The following is a 27,973-nucleotide window of genomic DNA, read 5'->3' as shown; positions in this document are numbered from 1 at the left end:
TCGCTCGCTCTCTCTCCCTACCGCTCGCTCGCTCTCTCTCTCTACCGCTCGCTCGCTCTCTCTCTCTACCGCTCGCTCGCTCTCTCTCTCTACCGCTCGCTCGCTCTCTCTCTCTACCGCTCGCTCGCTCTCTCTCTCTACCGCTCGCTCGCTCTCTCTCTCTACCGCTCGCTCGCTCTCTCTCTCTACCGCTCGCTCTCTCTCTCTACCGCTCGCTCTCTCTCTCTCTACCGCTCGCTCTCCCTCTCTCTCTACCGCTCGCTCTCCCTCTCTCTCTACCGCTCGCTCTCCCTCTCTCTCTACCGCTCGCTCTCTCTCTCTCTCTACCGCTCGCTCTCTCTCTCTCTCTACCGCTCGCTCGCTCTCTCTCTCTACCGCTCGCTCGCTCTCTCTCTCTACCGCTCGCTCGCTCTCTCTCTCTACCGCTCGCTCGCTCTCTCTCTCTACCGCTCGCTCGCTCTCTCTCTCTACCGCTCTCTCTCTCTACCGCTCTCTCTCTCTCTCTCTACCGCTCGCTCGCTCTCTCTCTCTACCGCTCGCTCGCTCTCTCTCTCTACCGCTCGCTCGCTCGCTCTCTCGACCGCTCGCTCGCTCGCTCTCTCGACCGCTCGCTCGCTCTCTCGACCGCTCGCTCTCTCGACCGCTCGCTCTCTCGACCGCTCGCTCGCTCTCTCGACCGCTCGCTCGCTCTCTCGACCGCTCGCTCGCTCTCTCGACCGCTCGCTCGCTCTCTCGACCGCTCGCTCGCTCTCTCGACCGCTCGCTCGCTCTCTCGACCGCTCGCTCGCTCTCTCGACCGCTCGCTCGCTCTCTCGACCGCTCGCTCGCTCTCTCGACCGCTCGCTCGCTCTCTCGACCGCTCGCTCGCTCTCTCGACCGCTCGCTCGCTCTCTCGACCGCTCGCTCGCTCTCTCGACCGCTCGCTCGCTCTCTCTACCGCTCGCTCGCTCTCTCTACCGCTCGCTCGCTCTCTCTACCGCTCGCTCGCTCTCTCTACCGCTCGCTCGCTCTCTCTACCGCTCGCTCGCTCTCTCTACCGCTCGCTCGCTCTCTCTACCGCTCGCTCGCTCTCTCTACCGCTCGCTCGCTCTCTCTACCGCTCGCTCGCTCTCTCTACCGCTCGCTCGCTCTCTCTACCGCTCGCTCGCTCTCTCTACCGCTCGCTCGCTCTCTCTACCGCTCGCTCGCTCTCTCTACCGCTCGCTCGCTCTCTCTACCGCTCGCTCGCTCTCTCTACCGCTCGCTCGCTCTCTCTACCGCTCGCTCGCTCTCTCTCTCTACCGCTCGCTCGCTCTCTCTCTCTACCGCTCGCTCGCTCTCTCTACCGCTCGCTCGCTCTCTCTACCGCTCGCTCGCTCTCTCTACCGCTCGCTCTCTCTCTCTACCGCTCGCTCTCTCTCTCTACCGCTCGCTCTCTCTCTCTACCGCTCGCTCTCTCTCTACCGCTCGCTCTCTCTCTCTACCGCTCGCTCTCTCTCTCTACCGCTCGCTCTCTCTCTCTACCGCTCGCTCTCTCTCTCTACCGCTCGCTCTCTCTCTCTACCGCTCGCTCTCTCTCTCTACCGCTCGCTCTCTCTCTCTACCGCTCGCTCTCTCTCTCTACCGCTCGCTCTCTCTCTCTACCGCTCGCTCTCTCTCTCTACCGCTCGCTCTCTCGCTCTCTCTACCGCTCGCTCGCTCTCTCTACCGCTCGCTCTCTCTCTACCGCTCGCTCGCTCTCTACCGCTCGCTCGCTCTCTCTCTCTCCACCGCTCGCTCGCTCTCTCTCTCTCTACCGCTCGCTCGCTCTCTCTCCCTACCGCTCGCTCGCTCTCTCTCCCTACCGCTCGCTCGCTCTCTCTCCCTACCGCTCGCTCGCTCTCTCTCCCTACCGCTCGCTCGCTCTCTCTCCCTACCGCTCGCTCGCTCTCTCTCCCTACCGCTCGCTCGCTCTCTCTCCCTACCGCTCGCTCGCTCTCTCTCCCTACCGCTCGCTCGCTCTCTCTCCCTACCGCTCGCTCGCTCTCTCTCCCTACCGCTCGCTCGCTCTCTCTCCCTACCGCTCGCTCGCTCTCTCTCCCTACCGCTCGCTCGCTCTCTCTCCCTACCGCTCGCTCGCTCGCTCTCTCTCCCTACCGCTCGCTCGCTCGCTCTCTCTCCCTACCGCTCGCTCGCTCTCTCTCCCTACCGCTCGCTCGCTCTCTCTCTCTACCGCTCGCTCTCTCTCTCTCTCTACCGCTCGCTCGCTCTCTCTCTCTACCGCTCGCTCGCTCTCTCTCTCTACCGCTCGCTCGCTCTCTCTCTACCGCTCGCTCGCTCTCTCTCTACCGCTCGCTCGCTCTCTCTCTACCGCTCGCTCGCTCTCTCTCTACCGCTCGCTCGCTCTCTCTCTACCGCTCGCTCGCTCTCTCTCTACCGCTCGCTCGCTCTCTCTCTCTACCGCTCGCTCGCTCTCTCTCTCTACCGCTCGCTCGCTCTCTCTCTCTACCGCTCGCTCGCTCTCTCTCTCTACCGCTCGCTCGCTCTCTCTCTCTACCGCTCGCTCGCTCTCTCTCTCTACCGCTCGCTCGCTCTCTCTCTCTACCGCTCGCTCGCTCTCTCTCTCTACCGCTCGCTCGCTCTCTCTCTCTACCGCTCGCTCGCTCTCTCTCTCTACCGCTCGCTCGCTCTCTCTCTCTACCGCTCGCTCGCTCTCTCTCTCTACCGCTCGCTCGCTCTCTCTCTCTACCGCTCGCTCGCTCTCTCTCTCTACCGCTCGCTCGCTCTCTCTCTCTACCGCTCGCTCGCTCTCTCTCTCTACCGCTCGCTCGCTCTCTCTCTCTACCGCTCGCTCGCTCTCTCTCTCTACCGCTCGCTCGCTCTCTCTCTCTACCGCTCGCTCGCTCTCTCTCTCTACCGCTCGCTCGCTCTCTCTCTCTACCGCTCGCTCGCTCTCTATGTCTTTCTAAGACCATAAGAGATAAGAGCAGGAGTAGGCCATTCGGCCCCTCGAGCCTGCTCCGCCATTTAATGAGATCATGGCTGATCTGATTTTTACCTCAACTCCACTTTCCCGCCTTTTCCCCATATCCTTTGACTCCCTTGCTGATCAAAAATTTGTCCAACTCATCCTTGAATATATTCAATGACTCAGCCTCCACAGCTTTTTGGGGTAAAGAATTCCAAAGATTCACGACCCTCTGGAAGAAGAAATTCCTCCTCATTTCTGTCTTAAACGGCGACCCCTTATTCTCAGACTCTGCCCCCTAGTTTTAGTTTCCCCCATGAGGGGTAACATCCTCTCAGCATCTATCCTATCGAGTCCTCTCAGAATCTTGTATGTTTCAATAAGATCTCCTCTCATTCTTCTAAACTCCAATGAGTATAGACCCAACCTGTTCAATCTTTCCTCATAAGGCAACCCTTCCATACCCGGAATCAACCTAGTGAACCTTCTCTGAACTGCCTCCAATGCAAGTATGTCCTTCCTTAAATAAGGGCACCAGAACTGTACGCAGGTGTGGTCTCACCAGCACCCTGTACAGTTGTAGCATGACTTCCCTGCTTTTATACTCCATCCCCCTGGAAATAAAGGCCAATATTCCGTTTGCCTTCCGGATTGCTCGCTGCACCTGTATGTTTTGTGTGTCATGTACGAGGACACCCAGATCCCTCTGTACCGCAGCGTTTTGTAGTATTTCTCCATTCAAATAATATTTTGCTTTTTTATTTTTCCTCTCAAAGTGGATGACTTCACATTTTCCCACATTATATTCCATCTGCCAAATTTTTGCCCATTCGCTTAACCAGTCAATATCCCTTTGCAGACACTTTGTGTCCTCATCGCAACTTGCTTTTCCACCTATCTTTTAATCATCAGCAAATTTGGCCACAAGCCACTCTATTCCTTCATCCAAGTCATTGATATATATTGTAAATAGTTGAGGCCCTAGCACTGAGCCCTGCGGTACCCCACTAGTTTATAGATTGCCATTTTGAAAATGACCCTTTTATCCCGACTCTTTGTTTTTTGTTAGTTAGCCAATCCTCTATCCATGCCAGTATATTACCCCCAACACCATGAGCTCTTATCTTATGCAGTAATCTTTTATGTGGCACCTTATCAAATGCCTTTTGGAAATCCAAATATACTGCATCCATTGGTTCCCCTTTATCCTCCATGCCCGTTACTTCCTCAAAGAACTCTAATAAATTTGTCAGACATGATTTCCCCTTCATAAAACCATGTTGACTCTCTTTGATTGCATTATGAGTCTCCAAATGTCCTGCTACTACTTCCTTAATAATGGATTCTAGCATTTTCCCAATGACAGATGTTAGGCTAACTGGTCTATAGTTACCTGCTTTCTGTCTCACTCCCTTCTTGAATAGGGGTGTTATGTTTGCGGTTTTCCAATCCGCTGGGACCTTTCCAGAATCTAGTGAATTCTGGAAGATTACAACCAATGCATCCACTATCTCTGTAGCCACTTCCTTTACGACCCTGGGATGCAAGCCATCAGGTCCAGGGGACTTGTCAGCCTTTAGACCCATTAGTTTACCTAGTACTTTTTCTCTAGTGATAGTGATTGTTTTTAGTTCCTCCCTCCCCTTTGCCCCTTGATTTTCTACTATTATTTACAATATATATCAATATCATTTGGTATATTATTAGTGTCTTCTACTGTGAAGACAGATACAAAATATCTGTTCAATTCCTCTGCCATTTCCTTGTTTTCCATTATTATTTCCCCAGTCTCATCCTCTCAGGGACCAATGTTTACTTTAGCTACCCTCTTCCTTTTTATATACTTGTAGAAGCTTTTACTGTCAGTTTTTATATTCCTTGCTAGTTTACACTCATAATTTATTTTCTCCCTCTATTATTCTTTTAGTCATCCTTTGCTGGTTTTTAAAGTTTTCCCAATCTTCAAGCTTACCAGTAATCTTTGCCATGTTGTATGCTTTTTCTTTTAACCTGATACCATCCTTGACTTCCTTAGTTAGCCATGGTTGGTTCACCCTTTTTGTGGAGTCTTTCCTCCTCACAGGGATATATTTTTGTTGCGAGTCATAAAATATCTCTTTAAACATTTGCCACTGCTTATCCACCATCTTACCATCTAATCTGTTTACCCAGTCCACTTTGGCCAATTCCGCCCTCATTCCTTTATAATTGCCCTTATTTAAGTTTAATACAGTAGTTTCAGACCCAAGATCCTCGTTCTCAAACTGGATGTGAAATTCTATCATGTTATGATCACTGCTTCCCAAGGGATCCTTTACTTTGAGATCATTAATTAATCCGGTTTTGTTACCCATTACCAGATCCAAAATGGCCTGTTCCCTGGTTGGTTCCCCGACGTATTGGTCTAAGAAACAGTCCCTAATATACTCTATGAACTCCTCCTCAGGGCTATTTTTGCCAATTTGATTTTTCCAATCCATGTGAAAGTTAAAATCGCCCATGATTATTGCATTATCTTTTTTACAGCCCCCCTTATTTCCTGATTTATATTTTGGCCGACAGTGTAGCTGCTGTTAGGGGGCCTATATACTACTCCCACCAGTGATTTCTTTCCCTTGCTATTTCTTACCTCCACCCAAATTGATTCGACATCTTGATCTTCTGAGCCAAGATCATTTCTCACTATTATACCAATTTCATCCTTTATTAACACAGCTACCCCACCACCTTTACCTTTTTTCCTATCCTTCCGAAATGTTAAATAACCCTGAATATTTAGCTCCCAACCTTGGTCACCTTGCAACCACGTCTCTGTAATGGCCATGAGATCATACCCATTTGTTTCTATTTGTGCCGTCAATTCATCTATCTTATTACGAATGCTGCGCGCATTCAGATAAAGAACCTTTAATTTTGTCTTTTTACCAATCTTTCCTACCCCGGCCCCATTTGCTAGTGCACTCCTATGTTTGTACGCTCTGTTCCTTCCTGACACGCTCTGTTTATCATTACCCCCATCACTTTCCTGTACTACTTCCTTGTCTTTTCTCTATCAATCTAAACTTCGCCCCACCTGAGCCCTTCCCCCCCCCCCCCCCCCCTATTTAGTTAAAGCCTTCTCTACCGCCCTAGTTATTCGGTTTGCCAGAACACTGGTCCCAGCATGGTTCAGGTGAAGCCCGTCCCAGCGGAACAGCTCCCTCTTTCCCCAGTACTGGTGCCAGTGTCCCGTGAATCGAAACCCACTTCTCCCACACCAATCTTTGAGCCACGCATTCACTCGCTATATCTCTCACTTTAACTTTTTTTAAAAATATGCTCTACTCTGTTTTCCTTTGGGTACCTGACATTATCTTTTGGAAGCTAGGACAATGACTGGGACTAGTGTTGGTGGTGGGGAGAGAAGTTTGAGGTGATAAATTGCTTAATGCACAAGAAGAACAGTAGCTTCAGTGAATTATTTTTTCTAATGATATCCATATGCTGAAGCCTAGTGATAACATGGAACTTGTGATTGTGGTACACCATAACGTGAAAAGCCACAAAGGCGAGAGGTGAAGTGAGGCTGACTTGTGGGCTAATACACAGGAACACTAGGATCCACATACAAAGTGAAGAAACTCGAGATGTGGGCAATTGTTAGTGGCAACACAAGTCCCCACATTCCAGGGAGCAGCTGTTGTCAAAAAGATTATATTCCCTTTTGTGGATAATATCATGTATTCCGATATTCCTTATTTACAGCAGGAGTTGAGCTCAAAGGCCCAATATTTCTAACGCGACTTAGCTCACTGATTGAGAAGAATGAACAGGGATTATAAACTGCGATGTGTTAATGATATTAGACAATGACTTTTATTGGATTCTGTTGGAGGGAGTTTACATTCAAGTGCAATTTTCATACATCAAGTGGGACTTATTGTTTTGCAACAAGTAAAGTAATATTACATTTTATACTGGTATAGTGTTAATCTTCAGAATGTGATCTTTAATTAGATGTGAAAATTGAGCATGCAGGTACTGTAAAATCTGATGTGGGTTAAATTGCTACAAATATGTATCTGTTGTGGTAAAGGGTTTGTTACCAGTGCACACATCACAAGCTTAGATGTGTAAGCTATGAGCAGATTTTCTGATGTTTCACTAGTGTTGTAAAGATTTTTCTTCTCACAAATGTTTGAGTCTAAAACGTGAATGAATGAATAAATAAATATTCTACTGTGGTACTGTTTTACAAACACACATCATGCAAAATGTATTACTTTTTTGCTGAAGTGTAGGTGTGTGTCCCTTTAAGGCTACAGATTGTAATTGTTTTCAAGTAAACACGGTGAGTTCATAGAAGCCAGGTAACAGACTCCAGACATTCTGGCTTCATTATTTTGTGTTCTTGGGGAATTCCTTTGTTTATTTATGCTTTTTAAAAAAAAAAGTGCTGCAAAATTTGAGTGTGACTGACTGACTGAGAATGGGCATTAGACATCTTCATTCCTCTGACTCTATAGCCTCTTTGTTTCCCTATCTCCGTTCACCCCTCCATTGTTGGCCATGTCTTCAGCCACCTAGCCCCATGCTTTGGAATTCCCTCCCCAAACCTTTCTGCCTCCCTTTCCTCCTTTAACACCCTCCTTAAAACCTATATATTTTGGTCGCCCCTCCTTATATTTCCTCCTTTTGGCTTGGTGTCCATTTTTTTTTATTACACCTCTATGAAGTAACTTGGGAACATTTTTCTACATTACATGCAAGTTGCTATCGTTGGCATCGTCATACTGTTTTTATAAGATTGTCTGATTTCCCCCATGGCATTGCTCACCGTGAGTTGTAGAGATGGTGTTCATTCCACCATTTGCGCCACAATGACAATTTAAATCCTCTCCCTATGACCCCAACCCTGCACTAGTAGCCCTTTACCTTGTACCTCACCTTGGCCATGCCATCTTCCCCACTCTGCTTCATGCCATGTCACCCCTACAGTGCTCCCTGTTTTCCCCCTCCTATCGTCCCACCAAGTACTGATTGGGGAAATGAGCTTATCGGCTTTTAAAAATATGTAGAGTTAATACCGTACTTGGTTAGTTACATTGTACATTGTGTTGAGGCATAGCATCCTTCCTGGCCCCTCTTTTCGTCCATGATCCATACAATCTTTTGCGTTTCATTGCCCCTTGACCTGAGCGCACCCTTCCTCAGGAACCACATATAAGGTCATCCCGTGTGAAAATTGTATGTGAAAATACTAAAAGCCCATTTTCCAGCACTGAGCTAGGAAGCAAACTTGTAGTTTTTTTAAAGCACTTCAAGTTAATGTTGAATGTTTGTATAGTTTAATCACTTTGTTTGAAAATAGCTTTCTCGACTGGCACAAAAAGAATATTGATTGGTCAATGAATCTGATGGTGATGGGGGTTTCGGGGGGTGGGGGTTGTGATTTTGGGGGATTGGGAGGTTTTTGGACGATGGGATGGCAGGAGGCCTAAGGTTGAGGGAGTTGGTGTTGAACCAGAGGCAGGATGCCAACACCTGAACAAAGCTGGCACCAATATCCTTGTGGGTTGGTTGATTAGAGCTGTGGGGAAGAATTTAAACTAATATGGCATGGGGAAGGGGTAAAGCAAGGAAGTAGAGTAGGCAGCATGGAAGGCAAAGTAAGCTTTTGGTATACTTGTAATGAGTTTGAAAAGTTGATAAAGATGGAACAGGACAAGATAGTGAAAAGAAGAAATCAAAGAAAAAATGAACAAACTTGCATTTATATAGAGCCTTTCAGAACGTCCCAATGCGCTTTACAGTCAATGAATTACTTTTGAAGAAGAGTAGCAGTATTCTCCTGGGGTACATTTAACTCTCATCCAATGTCGCCAAAATAGATTAACTTGTGATTTATCTCATTGCTGTTTGCTGCACTTTGCTGAGAGCAAATTGGCTGTTGCGTTTCCCTACACCAATGACTGAAAGCATTCCATTGGCTGTGAAGTGCTTTGCGGCATGTTGAGATTGTGAAAGGTGCTATATAAATCCAAGCTCGTTCTTAATGAGACAGAGTATTTAGATGACACAAGTAGGGAAACATTTAGAAAGCAGTGACCACAACATAATTAGATTCAGTTTAAGAATAGAAAAGGAAACTGTCAAGACCAGGACAGAAGTGTTTGACTGAAAAAAAAAGTAAATTATAACATAAAAAAAGGATCTTTTCCAGAATAAATGGAACTGTAGAATAGCAATGGAAAATATTTTGAACAGGTGCTGGGAAGAGTATAAATCAAGTATATTCCAGTAAGAGGAAAAAGAGGAGTGTATCGAAGGCTGGGGTTCTGTGGGTGTCCCACCTGCTTACCAGATCTCCCCAGACTTGTCTACCATTGCTGAGCTAGCTGGATAGGGAGCCAAAAGCTTGACCTTTGATGTTGCCCATGCCCGGGAATGGCCAGTTGAGGTGCCAATCAAACCTACCACCTTGGATCAGAAACCTCCACCACCCACGACGCCCACATATCCGTCCCCAAGCCCCTGCTGAAGGCATAGTTGCCATTGGTGGGATGAAAGAGGAGGGATGATGAGGCTGGAGGCAGAGGAAAGCAAAGTTTTTGTAGGGGTGGGGGGGGGAGTTGTAGGGCTGGAGGAAGTTAGAGAGGCAAGGATGGGTGAGGTCACTGAGACATTTAAACGTAAGGATAAAAATTTAAAATTTGAAGCTTTGTGGGATCGGCAGCCAACGTAGGTCTGTGAGGATGGGTGAGTGGGACTTGGTGCAGGAAAGGAAACAGGTAGTAGAGTTATGGCTGAGCTGAAGTTTACAGAGAATGGAGGATGGGAGGCTGGACAGGTGAGCATTGGAGTAGTTGATTCAAGAGGAGACCAAGGGTTTCACTAGTAGTTGGGTAGTGGAAGTAGATAGTTACCAAGAGATGAATGAGGCAAGCTTGTAGTTAAGTAAGAGGGAGTGGCAGAAATACTAAATAAGAACTTTGCCTCAGTTTTTCACAGAGGAGGTGGATATTGAAATTGTAGAACCACTAGATGTGGTTTGTGGAAATTATTATTCAAAAAGAGATGGTACTGAAGAAGTTATCAAATCTAATTTGGACAAATTACAGGGACCATCACTAATATCCAATGATCTTGAAGGAAACTCGGGAAGAAATACCAGAGGCTATATGCAATTCTCAAATTTCTGTGGCAGGAACATTGTGCCAGAGGAATGGAGAGTGGCAAATGTGACTTCCGTTTCAAAAAAGGAGACGGGGCAAACCATGAAATTATAATTCGTATTATTTCAGTTGTTGGTAAACTCCTAGATTTCATGCAGTTCATGCCTGACCAACCTTATAGGACTTTATGAAGAAATAACAGGATTTTTAAAGACAAAATTGTTCTTGGAATTGGATAACACTGGCAAAGTCACAGTTAGTGAAGGTGGTGGTGGGCCTTCTCCTTGAACCACTGCAGCCCTTGTGGTGATGGTGCACCCATAATGGTGTTCGGTAGGGAATTCCAGGGTACTGATCCAGTGACGATGAAGGAACAATAATATATTCCTAAGTCAGGATGGTGTGTGACTTGGAGGGGAACTTGAAGGTAATGGTGTTCCCAAGACATTGCTGCTCTTGTCCTTCTCAGTGGTAGAGGTCGTAGGGGAGGGAGGTGCTGTCGACATAACCTTGAGGTCGATTGTGCATACTGGAGCCAAGGTGCGCCGGTGATGGAAGGAATAGATATTGAGATAAAAGAAATGCAGTGGATGTGGAAAAAATAAAGAAATGGTTCGAGGGCAGAAAGCAAAGATTAGGAGTAAAGCAAAGTTTCTCTGAATGGAGTGTGGAGAGCAGTGCTTCACAGAGGTGCTGTTCTTATTTACTGTATACATAAAGAGACTGTGAACTGGATTTAGGACTGGAGGGAACAATATTGAAACTTGCTGCTGATATCAAATTAGGGGGTATGACAAACTATGATGAGGATTATGAAAGACTGCAGGACATAGATAGGCCAGCAGGATGGGCAAAATGTATTACAACAAGTGGCAGTTGTGCTTCACATTTAAAAATAACTTCTACTTTGTGGAAGTTAAAAAAAATACATCTTTAAATGGTAAGATTTTAAATGAAGTAGAGGGACACTGTTCATTACAGTTGGCGACGCAAGTAGAGAGGACCGTAAAAAGATCAAAGCAAACCATAGGTTTGTATCTTGAGGTGTAGAATACAAAATTAAGGAGGCAACGTTGAACTCGTCCAAGACTTGAGTTCGAAGACTTGAGTTCGAAGACTTGAGTTCGAAGACTTGAGTTCGAAGACTTGAGTTCGAAGACTTGAGTTCGAAGACTTGAGTTCGAAGACTTGAGTTCGAAGACTTGAGTTCGAAGACTTGAGTTCGAAGACTTGAGTTCGAAGACTTGAGTTCGAAGACTTGAGTTCGAAGACTTGAGTTCGAAGACTTGAGTTCGAAGACTTGAGTTCGAAGACTTGAGTTCGAAGACTTGAGTTCGAAGACTTGAGTTCGGTGCAGTTGCAGTATGGTGTACAGTTGTAGGCACCTAATTATAGGAAGGATATTAAAGCAATGGAAAAGCTGCAGTGTAGATACAGTAGACTGTTGGCAGGAATGAAGAAAAAGAAAGTCTTGCATTTATATAGTGCTGTTCAGGACGTTGGGACACCCCAAAGTGCCTTACACCCAATTAATTACTTTTTGAAGTGCAGTCACTGTTGTAATGTAGGGAAACGCGGCAGCCAATTTGCGCACTGCAAGGTCCCATAAACAACAATGAGGTAAATGACCAGATGATCTATTTTAGGTGTTGGTTGAGGGATAAATATTGGCCAGGACCCCCCTGCTCCTCTTTGAATAGTGCCATGAGTTCTTTTACATCCACCTGAGAGGGCAGATGGGATCTCGGTTTAATGTCACATCCGAAAGACAGCACCTCCGACAGCCCAACACTGCCTCAGTATTACACTGAAGTGTCAGCCTGGATTATGTGCCCAAGCCTCTGGAGTGGATCTTGAACCCGCAACCTTCTGACTCAGAGGCGAGTTACAGTTGTAAAGAGACTTGAAAAGTCAATTTCCGCTAGAAAGCACGGAGGTTGCATTAGGACAGAATTGGGCTCAGCAGTAATGCCCTCCTTGCTTGCCAATGTTCACGGTTCACACGAAAAGTATGTCTCTTTGGATAACTGGAGGGTTTCTGGCATGTTTTGAAGCATGCCCCAGCAAGAGTTACTGGTCAGGAGAGGAGAGCTTACATTTTTGAAAAAAAGTTGTTGATCAGTTATCATGAGCAGTGATGTACAGCTGGCCTTTAGGACACCGATGAGATGTAGCTTTGAGCTCCCTCCCACTCTCCATGGCCTGACTGTAACATCCAACAGAGGCAGCCCATGGAGTAGGTGGTTCACCAGAAACAAATGTTTTTAAGTTGGGAAAACATTTGAGCTGCAGACATTTCTTGTTCTTTGCACTTCCCAAGCAGCGTTTAGCCAAGAATGATGGTGACCTCTGGTGTTTGAGAAACTTGCTCAGTGCCAGTTCACAACTATTGTCCCTTTTCACATTTTCACCTCTTTACTTTCCTCCTTTATGCAGGATACGGCAGTGTAGTGGTTATGTTATTGGATAAATAATTGAGAGGCCTGGACTAATAATCCAGAGAACGCGAGTTCAAATCCCATTCTGGCAGTTTGAGATTCTGAATTCAGCTTTTAAAAAAAAAAACTGAAAATAAAAAGCTGGTATTAGTAAGACTGACCATGAAGCTGTTGGATTGTCGTAAAAACCCGACTGGCTCATTAATATCCATTTAGCGAATTTAGCAAACCTGCCATCCTTACCCGGTCTGGCCTATATGTGACTCCAGTCCCACACCAATGTGGCTGACTCTTATCTGCCCTCTGAAGTGGCCTAGCAAGCCACTCAAACCTTTCCAGGATAACTAGGGGTGGATAATAAATGCCGGCCTTGCCAGTGATTGCCACATCCCGAGAATGCTGGGGTACAGTTCCACAGGCACCAGCAGTCCTCAGGATACCTCCCCCAAGTGGCCACTCTTGGACAGTGAGTGTTAGCAGGCTATCCAACCACAGGAGGGCATTACAGCCAAGCCCTATCCTGTCCTCGCCGAACATGCACTTTCCAGGAGGGGGTCACTGGATAGTAATCCAGAAAAGTTTCTGGTAAATTTATTCCCTCTCTCCTCCTCTACCTCTTCCCTAGCTTGGGGATGCTGTGGCCAAATGTATTGCTTCCAGTGCTACACTGGCTGATATGAGCACAGACTAGGAATCTAGAATGGGGCTAGAGATGTTGCATGCACCAGTGAGACAGGAAAAAAGGCAGCATATTCCTCATGAGATTATTAGACACTTTTTAAAAATCTTAAGTCTTATATCTATAGTATATTAAATTTACTATGTATGTCCTACGCACCTTATTTGGGCTTCATCCTTCTGTCCTGACTCTAGGCAGCACCTGGATGGGATTCCCCATTGTTAAGGTAGCTGTCACACAGTCATGCCTGCAGCAACACGTTTCTATCACCAGATGGAGTTTCAAAAGCCCCACTTACCCAGGTTTCTGGGATCTCTCTCAGACTCCAGCCACCATCTTGGTTTCTCTTCAGGTAAGTCATGGTTTTAAAAGTTACCATTTTTACAGTTTTTAATACTTTAATTTTAAATTTAATTTTTTTCTCCTTTTCTAAATCTTGCTGCCTTTCAGCCTTCTGCTCGCCTCTAAAATTAAGAAATGTAAATTATGTTCCCGACTGTTCCTGCCAGCCCAATCTTCAGCCGCTCCTGGAGCCTCTATTTGCCCTTTGTAAATTTATTTTATATATATATATATATATATATATATATATATATATATATAATATATCATCTATCATCTATCTATCTAGATTCATTCATTCTCTGGTGCACCAACTCCATTCCTTTCACCCCATTGTCGTCTTTACCTGGTCTCAGCTCCTCATGAGGCCTTACCACACCCCTGCCCCCATCCCAACATTTCATATCATTCCCTCTCCTCTTTTGCTGTACTCCCCCCCCCCCCCCCCCCCCCCCCCCTCCCGTCTCCTGCTAAATATCTCCCATTACCCTTCTCCCCCTCCTTTTCTTGCCCTTGCCCTTCTCTCCCCTCTCCATCCAGTTAACTGTTTAAATACAATAAACTTCAGCTCACCATGGGCAACTCCACAGACACTTTGCTAGTTAATTTCTATATAAAGGGAAACATAAGGGTTACAGTTTTATTATTCCTGGACTTAAAAAAAAAAGTAAATAGTTTCCCAGTGAGATTATGTGTTATTTGGCTTTCTTTCCCTTTTGATCATGCAGCATTGTAAGAGCTCCTGGCCACCTCAGGCATTGTACAATTTGCCAGAGTTTCTGCAGAGAATACAGGTAAATATTTACCTTTGGTATGCAGCTAATACTTTGAAAAAGCTTGCTTTGTGCTCAAGAGTTTGCTTTTGGGATTGGATTTTGAGAAAACATTGGAAAAATGACATTTATTTACTCTGTGTACTTGGGGATTTATTTTTCCTTGTCTCCTCCACCTCTTTTTTTTCCCCGGGAAAGTAAAAGGCAGGAATGCACAGTATTTGTAAACCTGTGTTGAACCAGTCCTTGTTGCAATGAATGAGTGTCATTTTGTTTAACGTGCATGGATTCTTTGGATCCACAACTTCTTTAGACATTTGTACACAATAAATGAAAGAAAGACTTGCATTTACATAGCACCTTATCACCTCTCTCGGAAATGACCAAAGGATTTCACGAACAAATGACTTCCTTTCCTTACATCACAATAATGACAACGGTTCAAAAGTACTTTATTGGTTGTGAAGCGCTTAAGGAAATCCTGAGGTTGTGAAAAGTGCCGTTCCTTGTCTTATTTTTACATTGAATTATATTGGCTGTAATGTAGATAAGCACCAAGTTATAGTCCAGCAATTTTATTTTAAATTCACAAGCTTTCGGAGGCTTCCTCCTTCGTCAGGTGAACGATGTGAAAATCGTTCACCTGACGAAGGAGGAAGCCTCCGAAAGCTTGTGAATTTAAAATAAAATTGCTGGACTATAACTTGGTGTTGTAAAATTGTTTACAATTGTCAACCCCAGTCCATCACCGGCATCTCCACATCGTAGATAAGCACAGCAGCCTTTATGTACACAGCAGGATCCAACAAACAAGTGTTAGGTTAAGGGAGGAACGTTGGCCAGGACATCAGGAGAACTTGCTGCTTCTCTTCACATAGTAGCCTGAGATCCTTAATGTCCAGTGGAACAAGCAGATGATGCAGCACTTTGAGAAATTTGGGTGGACGGTCAAGGCCATTATCCAGTGTTGGAAAGAGTAGGAGAGCAGAAGAGATAAAGAAGCAGTGATTAGGTGATGCTGAGCTTGTGAGTTGTAAAAGCCAGCAGATTGTAGGAAGAAGGGAAGATTGATGGAGGTCAGGAGCTCAAGTCTCGGCATGAGAATGAAAGTAGGATTCGGTGTAATAAGTTCAGGATTGTGAGGATATAGGTGGCGGGAATGACACCGCTAGATGATGTGACACCTATTAAACGCTGGTTAGGCCTCAGCTGGAGTATTGTGTTCAGTTATGGGCACCACACATTAAGAAGGATGTCAAGGCCTTAAAAAGGCTGCAGAAGAGATTTACTAGAATGGTACCAAAGATGAGGAGTTTCAGTTATATGGAGAGACTGGAGAAGCCGGGGTTGTTTGCCTTAGAACGGAGAAGCTTAAAAGGAGATTTAATAGAGGTGTTCAAAATTATGAACGTTTTTGATAGAGTAAATAAGGAGAAACTGTTTCCAGTGGCAGGAGGGTCGGTAACCAGAGGACCCCACAGATTTAAAATAATTGGCAAAAGAACCAGAGGCGACGTGAGGGGGAAAAAAATTTACGCAGCGAGTTGTAATGACCTGGAATGCACTGCTCAAAGGGTGGTGGAAGCAGATTCAATAATAACCTTCAAAAGGGACAAATACTTGAAGGGAAAAAATGTACAGGGCTATGGGGGAAGAGCAGGGGAGTGGGACTAATTGGATAGACACGATGGGCTGAATGGCCGCCTCCTGTGCTGTATCATTCTATGATTCTATATAGTCTGTTGAAGCCTGTATTAGTTTCAGCTCACATGCTTGTCTATAGTGGCCCACATTTCCAAGAGTGGCGTATTAGTATGTGAACAAATTTTAGCACCCCTCCCCCCCCGCCTATTGATTTGTGAAGTGATGAGTCTGTTATATACAGCTGTGAATTTTATATCTCTCTCTGAAATCTTTCCATGAGCTGATTTAAAGGAAGTGCTGAATTGACTTTTATTTTCATATTTTGGAAAGCATTTTGCTGCACAATTTTACTTAAAATACTTTGCCAATGCAAGTTGCCCCAGCCCCTTTCATTTACTCACTGAAATGTCTTATTAAAAAAATCAATTTGTTAAAAAATTTTTTTTTTAATAAAGCAAAACCCTCCAACTTGGATAGTGCCACTTTCTTTGTTGTTGAACAGTTGTAGTCATCAAAAAAGAGGATTTTATTTGAGATCCGATTTAATTTGTTCTGCTCTGATGGCAGATTTTCTGAGTAAAGAAGTTGCCTGTTGTGGGACGATGGGAATGGATTATAGAGTCTGACCAGTTAAGCTGTGTGACAAATGAATACTGCTTTCGGTATGTCCTGTGTTTTTTAATGTTGTACATCTGTTGGTTCGGTCACATTACAAGTTGGCAAGGAGTGCTTCAAGTGAAGTAATGGCTGGGTTTTTTTTTAGCTCTTTTGAAATTCTCAATCCATGAAGGCTGCAGATTGTTTGTGAGGTAAATGTGATTGTGTACATGAGAAACCTGTACATTTATGGGATTGTGTTAGAATTCACATTATTTAAGGCTCCAGTCTCTCTCTCTGCTTTGTTGTTGCTCTTTAGTTGTGGCTACCTCAAAAATACCTCAAACCACACTTCAGGAAAAGCGGGCTGGTTCACTGAAAATGGAATTAAAAAGCCAATGTCTGGAAGCTCCCCACCCTAGCTCTAATTTTCTCCCCTTTTTTTGGAAGGTGCTGACTTGGGCAGATTGTGGTTTCAGACACTGGCCCACCTTCCACCACTTAAGTCAAGTGGCCATTCTTCAGGCCTGAACTTAAGTGATGACCATTGACAGCTGCTTCAACTATATATGCTGACCCTAGCGTGAGCCAGTGTCTGACCCCCGTTGGAAGGCTATTTCACTGCAGAGGGCATCATTTCTGAGCCCAGTGCTGTCCCTCAGTACTGCACTGGAGTGTCAGCCTAGATTTTGTCCTCAAGTCTCTGGAGTGGGACCTGAACCCTTAACCTTCTGCCTCTGAGGCGAGAGCGTTACCACCTGAGCCAAGGCTCACACCTCAAAATCAACACAAGGTGCTAGATACTGCTCTAAATTAATCTGTGACGGGGTTCTGCAAATGTCCATAAACCACTCATGCTCTGCTTCATGATTCATAATATGATCAGAATTCCTAGATTTGAATTACATTTATTTATCTCTTCCCAGGCATCCATTATCCTGACTCTATACGTATAATTTCTGCAGTTTGATATGCAAGACAATTGCTTAATGTACTGTAACAAATAGTCAGCCTTTTCTGGAGTAGCCAGAGAGCTTTATTAAGTCAGAATATATGTAGTGTACGACTCTAGGGATGTCATCATATAATTTAATACAGCAGATTGGAGAGTTACTACAGTAGTTGCTAACATCAAAGTTTATTTTCCTCCTTCCACATTTTGAGCATGATCAGAAGGCCTTCGATAAGGTACCGCATAGTACATGCATAACTAAGGTCAGAGTTTGTGGAGTCAGGGGACAGGTAGCAGAATGGATAGCAAGCTGGCTACAAAGCAGAAAACAGAAAATAGGGATTAATGGTAGCTACTCAGACTGGCAAAAGGTGGGAAGTGGTGTTCCACAGAGATCGGTGCTGGGATCACTATTGTTCACCATTTACATAAACGATTTGGACTCGGGAATTGGAAGGACAATTTCAAAATTTGCGGATGACATCAAATTGGGGGGTATAGCTAATAACCGAGGAGTACTGAGACAAAATATAGGAAAACATTAATAAACTTGCAGAATAGGCAAATTAATTTTAATATAGATAAGTGTGAGGTGGTTCATTTTGATAGGAAGAATAAACTTGCAGAATGTGTGTGTAATTGGCAAATTAATTTCAATATAGGTAAGTGTGAGGTGCATTTTGATAGGAAGAATAAGGAGGCCACATATTGCTTGAATAATAAGAGTCTAAATGGGGTAGAGGAGCAAAGGGATCTCAGGGTACAGATACACAAATCACTAAAAGTAGTGATGCAGGTTAATAAGGCCATTTAAAAAAAAAGGCAAACCAAGCACTGGGGTTCATTTCTAGAGGTATAGAATTGAGGGAAACTTTCTTTACCAGTATGTTTCTGGCCCAATGAGGAAGGAGCCATTGCTGGACTTGGTTCTAGGGAATGAGGTGGAGCAAGTGTCAGTGGGAGAGCATTTAGGGAGCAGCGATCATAGTATCATAAGGTTTAGAATAGCTATGGAAAAGGTTACGGACCACTTTAAAGTAAAAATACTTAACTGGAGGAGGGCCAATTTCAATGGGATGAAAACAGATCTGGCCTGGGTAAATTGGAATCAAAGATTGGCAGGCAAAACCGTAAATGAACAGTGGACAGCCTTTAAAGAGATGGTGGTTCGGGTATGGTCTAGGTCCATTCCCACGAGGCAGAAAGGTAAGGCAACTAAAGTCCAGGGCTCCCTGGATCACGAAAGAGATAGTGAGTAAAGTGAAATGGAAAAAAGGGGTGTATGACAAATGCCAGGTTGATAACACAAGTGAGAACCAGGCAGAATATAGAAAGTTCAGAGGGGAAGTGAAAAAGGAAATGAAAGGGGCAAAGAGAGAGTATGAGAATAGACTGGCGGCCAACATAAAAGGGAATCGAAAAGTCTTCTACAGGCATGTAAATAGTAAACGGGCAGTAAGAGAAGGGGTGGGACCGATTAGGGACCATAAAGGAGATCTACTCATGGAGGCAGAGGGGATGGCTGAGGTACTAAATGAGTACTTAGCATCTGTCTTTTCCAAGGAAGAAGATGCTGCCAGAGTCTCAGTAAAGAAAGATATAGTTGAGATACTGGATGGGCTAAAAATTGATAAAGACGAGGTACTAGAAAGGCTAGCTGTATTTAAAGTAGATAAATCATTTGGTCCGGATGGGATGCATCCTAGGTTGCTGAGGGAAGTAAGGGTGGAAATTGCAGAGGTACTGGCCATAATCTTCCAAACATCCGTAGATACGGGGGTGGTGCCAGAGGACTGGAGAGTTGCAAATGTTACACCCTCGTTCAAAAAAGGGTGTAAGGATAAACCCAGCAACAAGAGGCCAGTCAGTTTAACCTCTGGTGGGGAAACTTTTAGAAACGATAATCCGGGACAGTATTAGCAGTCACTTGGATGAGTGTGGATTGATTAGGGAAAGCCAGCATGGATTTTTGTAAGGCAAATTGTGTTTAACTAACCTGATAGTTTTTTGAAGAGGTAACAAAGGGTAGATGAGGGCAATGCAGTTGATGTGGTGTATATGGACTTTCAAAAATTGTTTGATAAAGTGCCGCACGATAGGCTTATCATCAAGATTATGGCGTGTGGAATAAAGGCAGAAAGGAAATGGGAGTGCAGCGGAGCACTGAGTGAGGCAGCTGAGAGTTTGGTGAGTGTGGGAGTTTAAGGGTTAATCTCTTTAAAATCCAGTGTAAATTGCTATCAACTGTTTAAGTTCAATTTTAAAGTTTAAATTTTTAAGTTTCTGTCAGGCTTCAGCAGAGAGAGCTGCTGCAGTTAGTTAATTGGTTAGCTGGATTAAACTGGTTCCTGAAGGAGGAGCAGGCCTGACTCATCTGAGTCACAAATAGTAGAAGAACAGGGGCCTGTTAGTGCAAACCGAACACGGAGTGCAGCAGAGCACCGAGTGAGGCAGCTGAGAGTTTGGTGAGTGTGGGAGTTCGGTGAAGTGGGGGAAAGAGGTGCTGCTTTGCCTTGCTTTTCCTAACTTTTTCCGCAGAGTGGTGGCGGACCTGAGCAGCAGAAGTCTGAGAGTGGGGAATAAAAGCAGCAGCAGACCTGCAATAAGGGAAAACTACTGTGCGACGTCGCAGGTGAGGCAGGAGAGTCCGAGAAGTGAGCACAGTATAAAAGGAGAGACCGAGAGCGGGAGGAGAGTCTGAGAGGTGAACACAGTGTAACTCTAAGGCAAGTCATGGCAGCAGAGCTCGCACTCGTGATATGCTCCTCCTGCACTATGTGGGAAGTCATGGACACTACCAGTGTCCCTGGTGACCATGTGTACAGGAAGTGTGTCCAGCTGCAGCTACTGGCTTAACTGCATTTCAGAGCTGGAGCTGCGGGTGGATTCACTGTGGAGCATCCGTGATGCTGAGATTATCGTGGATAGCACGTTCAGTGAGGTGGTCACACTGCAAGTAAAGATTACGCAGGCAGAAAGGAAATGGGTGACCGTCAGGCAGAGCAAAAAGACTAGGCAGGTAGAGCAGGAGTCCCCTGGGGCCATCTCCCTCTCAAACAGATATTCCGCTTTGGATACTGTTGGGGGAGATGGCTTATCAGTGGAAAGCAGCAAGAGCCAAGTTCGTGGCACCACGGGTGGCTCTGCTGCACATGAGGGGAGGAAGAAGAGTGGCAGGGCTATCGTGATAGGGGATTCAATGTAAGGGGAACAGATAGGCGTTTCTGGGACCGTAAACGTGACTCCAGGATGGTATGTTGCCTCCCTGGTGCTAGGGTCAAGGATCTCACGGAACGGCTGCAGGGCATTCTGGAGGGGGAGGGTGAACAGCCAGTAGTCGTGATCCATATCTGTACCAACGACATAGGTAAAAAAAGGGATGAGCTCCTGCAAGGTGAATTCAAGGAGATAGGAGATAAATTAAAAAGCAGGACCTCAAAGGTAGTGATCTCAGGATTACTACCAGTGCCATGTGCTAGTGAGTATAGGAACAGGAGAATAGACCGGATGACTGCGTGGCTGCAGGGATGGTGCAGGAGGGAGGGATTTAGATTCCTGGGACATTGGGACCGGTTCTGGGGAAGATGGGACCTGTACAAGCGAGATGGGTTACACCCGAGCAGGACCAGGACCAATGTCCTCGCGGGGGTGTTTGCTAGTGCTGTTGGGGAAGGTTTAAACTAGAGTGGCAGGGGATGGGAACCTTAGCGGGGAGTCAGAAGGGAGTAAAGTTGAGAGCAGCAAGAGAGGGGAAGACCCAGGGGAAATTTACAATACAAATAGTACAAACAGTTGTTCAAGAACAAGTGATAGGGAAAAGCGTAAAGCAGGAGAAAGAAAGTGTACTTTAGGCAGTACAGATATAGTGAAAACTGGAAGGCGTAAGGCGATTATCCCAGCATCAAAGCTGAAGGTCAAGCTAGGGTGTGTGGCCCAACTAAGAGTTCTATATACAAATGCACGGAGTATAAGGAATAAATTAAATGAACCACAGGTTCAAATTCAAATTGGAGGGTATGACATGATAGCTATTACTGACACATGGCTGCAGGATGGTCAGGATTGGGAACTAAATATACCAGGTTATAAGGTCTACAGGAGAGATAGGGAAAATGGAAGAGGGGGAGGAGTAGCCTTAATGATTAGAGATTAAATCACTTCAATGATAAAGGAGGATATAACGAGAGGTAAGCAGCCAACAGAGACCTTATGGGTTGAATTGAGAAATAGGAAAGGATCTAAGACTATAGTGGGAGTTGTGTATAGGACCCCTGTCAGCAGCTCTGAAGTGCTAGATTGTATAAATGCAGAGATTAGACAAGCATTTAAGAAAGGCATAGTGGTCTTAATGGGGGACTTTAACCTTCACATAGATTGGGAAAAGCAGACTAGTAACTGTCAGAAAGGTAGTGAATTTCTTGAGTGTGTCCGGGATAGTTTTCTACAGCAGTATGTCCGAGAGGCAACAAGGGGGCAAGCCATACTAGATTTAGTAATGAGTAATGAACCAGATTCAGTTAATGGCTGAACTGTGCGCGAACATCCATCCAATAGCGATCATAACATGATCGAGTTCAAGGTAGTGTTTGAAAGGGAAAAAAGTGAATCAGCTGCTAAGATTCTAGACTTGGGGACAGCCGACTTCAATGGGATGAGACAGAGACTGTCCACAGTAAACTGGGCAAATCTGTTAATGGGTAAAACGACTGATGATCAGTGGGAAATGTTTAAAGAAACATTTAATGAGATACAGAACCGGTTTATACCCCTGAGGGGCAAGCACTTGTTTTTATTCGTTCACGGGATGTGGGCGTCGCTGGCAAGGCCGGCATTTATTGCCCATCCCTAATTGCCCTTGAGAAGGAGGTGGTGAGCCGCCTTCTTGAACCGCTGCAGTCCGTGTGGTGACGGTTCTCCCACAGTGCTGTTAGGAAGGGAGTTCCAGGATTTTGACCCAGCGACAATGAAGGAACAGCGATATATTTCCAAGTCGGGATGGTGTGTGACTTGGAGGGGAACGTGCAGGTGGGGTTGTTCCCATGCGCCTGCTGCCCTTGTCCTTCTAGGTGGTAGAGGTCGCGGGTTTGGGAGGTGCTGTCGAAGAAGCCTTGGCGAGTTGCTGCAGTGCATCCTGTGGATGGTGCACACTGCAGCCACAGTGCGCCGGTGGTGGAGGGAGTGAATGTTTAGGGTGGTGGATGGGGTGCCAATCAAGCGGGCTGCTTTATCTTGGATGGTGTCGAGCTTCTTGAGTGTTGTTGGAGCTGCACTCATCCAGGCAAGTGGAGAGTATTCCATCACACTCCTGACTTGTGCCTTGTAGATGGTGGAAAGGCTTTGGGGAGTCAGGAGGTGAGTCACTCGCCGCAGAATACCCAGCCTCTGACCTGCTCTCGTAGCCACAGTATTTATATGGCTGGTCCAGTTAAGTTTCTGGTCAATGGTGACCCCCAGGATGTTGATGGTGGGGGATTCGGCGATGGTAATGCCGTTGAATGTCAAGGGGAGGTGGTTAGACTCTCTCTTGTTGGAGATGGTCATTGCCTGGCACTTATCTGGCGCGAATGTTACTTGCCACTTATCAGCCCAAGCCTGGATGTTGTCCAGGTCTTGCTGCATGCGGGCTCGGACTGCTTCATTATCTGAGGGGTTGCGAATGGAACTGAACACTGTGCAGTCATCAGCGAACATCCCCATTTCTGACCTTATGATGGAGGGAAGGTCATTGATGAAGCAGCTGAAGATGGTTGGGCCTAGGACACTGCCCTGAGGAACTCCTGCAGCAATGCCCTGGGGCTGAGATGCTTGGCCTCCAACAACCACTACCATCTTCCTTTGTGCTAAGTATGACTCCAGCCACTGGAGAGTTTTCCCCCTGATTCCCATTGACTTCAATTTTACTAGGGCTCCTTGGTGCCACACTCGGTCAAATGCTGCCTTGATGTCAAGGGCAGTCACTCTCACCTCACCTCTGGAATTCAGCTCTTTTGTCCATGTTTGGACCAAGGCTGTAATGAGGTCTGGAGCCGAGCGGTCCTGGCGGAACCCAAACTGAGCATCGGTGAGCAGGTTATTGGTGAGTAAGTGCCGCTTGATAGCGCTGTCGACGACGCCTTCCATCACTTTGCTGATGATTGAGAGTAGACTGATGGGGCGGTAATTGGCCGGATTGTATTTGTCCTGCTTTTTGTGGACAGGACATACCTGGGCAATTTTCCACATTGTCGGGTGGATGCCAGTGTTGTAGCTGTACTGGAACAGCTTGGCTAGAGGCGCAGCTAGTTCTGGAGCACAAGTCTTCAGCACTACAGCTGGGATGTTGTCGGGGCCCATAGCCTTTGCTGTATCCAGTGCACTCAGCCGTTTCTTGATATCACGTGGAGTGAATCGAATTGGCCGAAGACTGGCTTCCGTGATGGTGGGGATATCGGGAGGAGGCTGAGATGGATTATCCACTCGGCACTTCTGGCTGAAGATGGTTGCAAACGCTTCAGCCTTGTCTTTTGCACTCACGTGCTGGACTCCGCCATCATTGAGAATGGGGATGTTTGCAGAGCCTCCTCCTCCCGTTAGTTGTTTAATTGTCCACCACCATTCACGACTGGATGTGGCAGGACTGCAGAGCTTTGATCTGATCCGTTGGTTGTGGAATCGCTTAGCTCTGTCTATAGCATGTTGCTTCCGCTGTTTAGCATGCATGTAGTCCTGAGTTGTAGCTTCACCAGGTTGGCACCTCATTTTTAGGTATGCCTGGTGCTGCTCCTGGCATGCTCTTCTACACTCCTCATTGAACCAGGGTTGATCCCCTGGCTTGTTGGTAATGGTAGAGTGAGGAATATGCCGGGCCATGAGGTTACAGATTGTGGTGGAATACAATTCTGCTGCTGCTGATGCCCACAGCGCCTCATGGATGCCCAGTTTTGAGCTGCTAGATCTGTTCTGAATCTATCCCATTTAGCACGGTGGTCGTGCCACACAACACGTTGGATGGTGTCCTCAGTGCGAAGACGGGATTTCATCTCCACGAGGACTGTGCGGTGGTCACTCCTACCAATACTGTCATGGACAGATGCATTTGCGACAGGTAGATTGGTGAGGACGAGGTCAAGTAAGTTTTTCCCTCGTGTTGGTTCGCTCACCACCTGCCGCAGGCCCAGTCTAGCAGCTATGTCCTTCAGGACTCGGCCAGCTCGGTCAGTAGTGGTGCTACCGAGCCACTCTTGGTGATGGACATTGAAGTCCCCCACCCAGAGTACATTTTGTGCCCTTGTACCCTCAGTGCTTCCTCCAAGTGGTGTTCAACATGGAGGAGGACTGATTCATCAGCTGAGGGAGGACGGTAGGTGGTAATCAGCAGGAGGTTTCCTTGCCCATGTTTGACCTGATGCCATGAGATTTCATGGGGTCCAGAGTCTATGTTGAGGACTCCCAGGGCCACTCCCTCCTGACTGTATATCACTGTACCGCCACCTCTGGTGGGTCTGTCCTGCCGGTGGGACAGGACATACCCAGGGATGGTGATGGAAGAGTCTGGGACGTTGGCTGAAAGATATGATTCTGTGAGTATGGCTATATCAGGCTGTTGCTTGACTAGTCTGTGGGACAGCTCTCCCAATTTTGGCACAAGTCCCCAGATGTTAGTAAGGAGGACCTTGCAGGGTCGACTGGGCTTGGTGTTTTGCCGTTGTCGTGTCCGGTGCCTAGTGGTCCGATGCCGGGTGGTCCGTCCGGTTTTATTCTTATTATGACTTGCCATAAAAAACAGCCATGAACAACTAAAGAGGTCAAGGACAGTATAAAACATAAGGAAAGGGCACACAAAAAGGCAAAAAATGGCACAGATCCTGGCGAATGGGAAAGATACAAAGATCAACAAAGGATCACAAAACAGATAGTAAGAGCTACAAGAAGAGAGTATGAAAAGAAACTTGCAAGGGATATCAAAACCAATACGAAGAACTTTTATAGTTATATTAGGAAAAAGAGGGTGGGTCAGGAGCAGTGTTGGCCCCTTAAAAACTGAAAGTGGGGATATTGTCATTGACAATGGGGAAACGGTGGACATGTTGAATAGTTACTTTGCGTCAGTATTTACAGTAGAAAAAGAGGATAGCATGCCGGAAATCCCAAGAAAACTAATATTGAATCGGGGACAGGGACTCAATAAAATTAACATAAGTAAAGCAACAGTAATGAAGAAAATAATAGCACTAAAGAGTGACAGATCCCCAGGACCAGATGGTTTCCATCCCAGGGTTTTAAAGGAAGTAGGTGAGCACATTGCAGATGCCCTAACTATAATCTTACAAAGTTCTCTAGATTGGAAAATTGCACATGTCACTCTGCTTTTTAAGAAAGGAGAGAGAGGGAATCCAGGGAATTATAGACCAGTTAGCCTAACATCTGTTGTGGGGAAAATGCTGGAGTCTATAATTAAAGATAGGGTGACTGAACACCTCGAGAAGTTTTAGTTAATCAGAGAGAGCCAGCATGGATTTGTGAAAGGTAGGTCATGCCTGACAAACCTGATTGAATTTTTTAAAGAGGTGACTAAAGTAGTGGACAGGGGAATGTCAATGGATGTTATTTATATGGACTTCCAGAAGGCATGTGATAAGGTCCTACATCAGAGACTGTTAGCTAAGATAGAAGCCCATGGAATTGAGGGAAAAGTACAGACTTGGTTAGGAAATTGGCTAAGCGAAAGGCGACAGAGAGTAGGGATAATGGGTAAATACTCACATTGGCAGGATGTGACTAGTGGAGTCCCGCAGGGATCTGTCTTGGGGCCTCAATTATTCACAATATTTATTAACGACTTGGATGAAGGCATAGAAAGTCTCATATCTAAGTTTGCCGATGACACAAAGATTGGTGGCATTGTAAGCAGACTGGATGAAAACATAAAATTACAAAGCGATATTGATAGATTAGATGACTGGGCAAAACTGTGGCAAATGGAATTCAATGTAGACAAATGTGAGGTCATCCACTTTGGATCAAAAAAGGATAGAACAGGGTACTTTCTAAATGGTAAAAAGTTAAAAACGGTGGATGTCCAAAGGGACTTTGGGGTTCAGGTACATAGATCATTGAAGTGTCATGAACAGGTGCAGAAAATAATCAATAAGGCTAATGGAATGCTGGCCTTTATATCTAGAGGACTAGAGTACAAGGGGGCAGAAGTTATGCTGCAGCTCTCCAAAACCCTGGTTAGACCGCACCTGGAGTACTGTGAGCAGTTCTGGGCACCGCACCCTCGGAAGGACATATTGGTCTTGGAGGGAGTGCAGCGTAGGTTTACTAGAATGATACCCGGACTTCAAGGGTTAAGTTACGAGGAGAGATTACACAAATTGGGGTTGTATTCTCTTGAGTTTCGAAGGTTAAGGGGTGATCTGATCGAAGTTTATAAGATATTAAGGGGAACAGATAGGGTGGATAGAGAGAAACTATTTCCGCTGGTTGGGGATTCTAGGAGTAGGGGGCACAGTCTAAAAATTAGAGCCAGACCTTTCAGGAGCGAGATTAGAAAACATTTCTACACACAAAGGGTGGTAGAAGTTTGGAACTCTCTTCCGCAAACGGCAATTGATACTAGCTCAATTGCTAAATTTAAATGTGAGATAGATAGCTTTTTGGCAACCAAAGATATTAAGGGATATGGGCCAAAGGCAGGTATATGGAGTTAGATCACAGATCAGCCATGATCTTATCAAATGGCGGAGCAGGCACGAGGGGCTGAATGGCCTACTCCTGTTCCTGTGTTCCTATTAGCAACATGGATACAGAATTGGCTGAGGGAGAGGAAACAGAGAATAGTGGTGAACGGTTGTTTTTTGGACCGGACGGAGGTGTACAGTGGTGTTCCCCAGGGGTTGGTGCTGGGACCACTGCTTTTTTCATTTCTATTAATGACTTGGACTTGGGTGTACAGGACACAATGGGCACGAGGAGAGGCAATATAAACTAGAAGGCGCAACTCTAAAAGGGGTGCAGGAACAGAGAGATCTGGGGGTATATGTGCACAAATTATTAAAGGTGGCAGGGCAGGTTGAGAAAGCGGTTAAAAAAGCATACGGGATCCCGGGCTTTATAAATTGAGGCATAGAGTACAAAAGTACGGAAGTCATGATGAACCTTTATAAAATACTGGTTCGACCACAACTGATCTATTGTGTCCAGTTCTGGGCACTGCACTTTCGGAAAGATGTGAAGGCCTTAGAGAAGGTGCAGAAGAGATTTACTAGAATGATTCCAGGGATGAGGGACTTCAGTTACGTGGATAGACTGCAGAAGCTGGGGTTGTTTTCCTTTGAGCAGAGAAGGTTGCGAGGAGATTTGATAGAGGCATTTAAATTCATGAAGGGTCTAGACAGAGTAGAGAGAGAGAAACTGTTCCCATTGGCGGAAAGGTCAAGGACCAGAGGACATAGATTTAAGGTGATTGGCAAAAGAACTAAAGGTG

The 27,973-nt window shown here is 45.9% G+C and overlaps 1 protein-coding gene across 5 annotated transcripts in view; it reads left to right on the top strand.

Annotated features, from left to right (window-relative positions):
* disp1 (dispatched homolog 1 (Drosophila)) overlaps positions 1 to 27,973 on the top strand; it is a 360,433-nt gene that overhangs the window by 105,306 nt on the left and 227,154 nt on the right. Inside the window, exon 3 of one of the 5 annotated variants that reach the window (XM_067985196.1) lies at positions 13,392 to 13,549. The exons of the other annotated variants lie outside the window; for them this stretch is intronic. The gene's annotated coding sequence lies outside the window, so the exon portion shown is untranslated. The remainder of the gene's footprint in view (positions 1 to 13,391; positions 13,550 to 27,973) is intronic. 5 annotated transcript variants of the gene reach the window in all.

Source organism: Heptranchias perlo, chromosome 5, assembly GCF_035084215.1.
Source record: "Heptranchias perlo isolate sHepPer1 chromosome 5, sHepPer1.hap1, whole genome shotgun sequence".
NCBI lineage: Eukaryota > Metazoa > Chordata > Chondrichthyes > Hexanchiformes > Hexanchidae > Heptranchias > Heptranchias perlo.
Note: the sequence above shows the minus strand (reverse complement) of the source record. Positions and strands in the feature narration are given on the sequence as shown.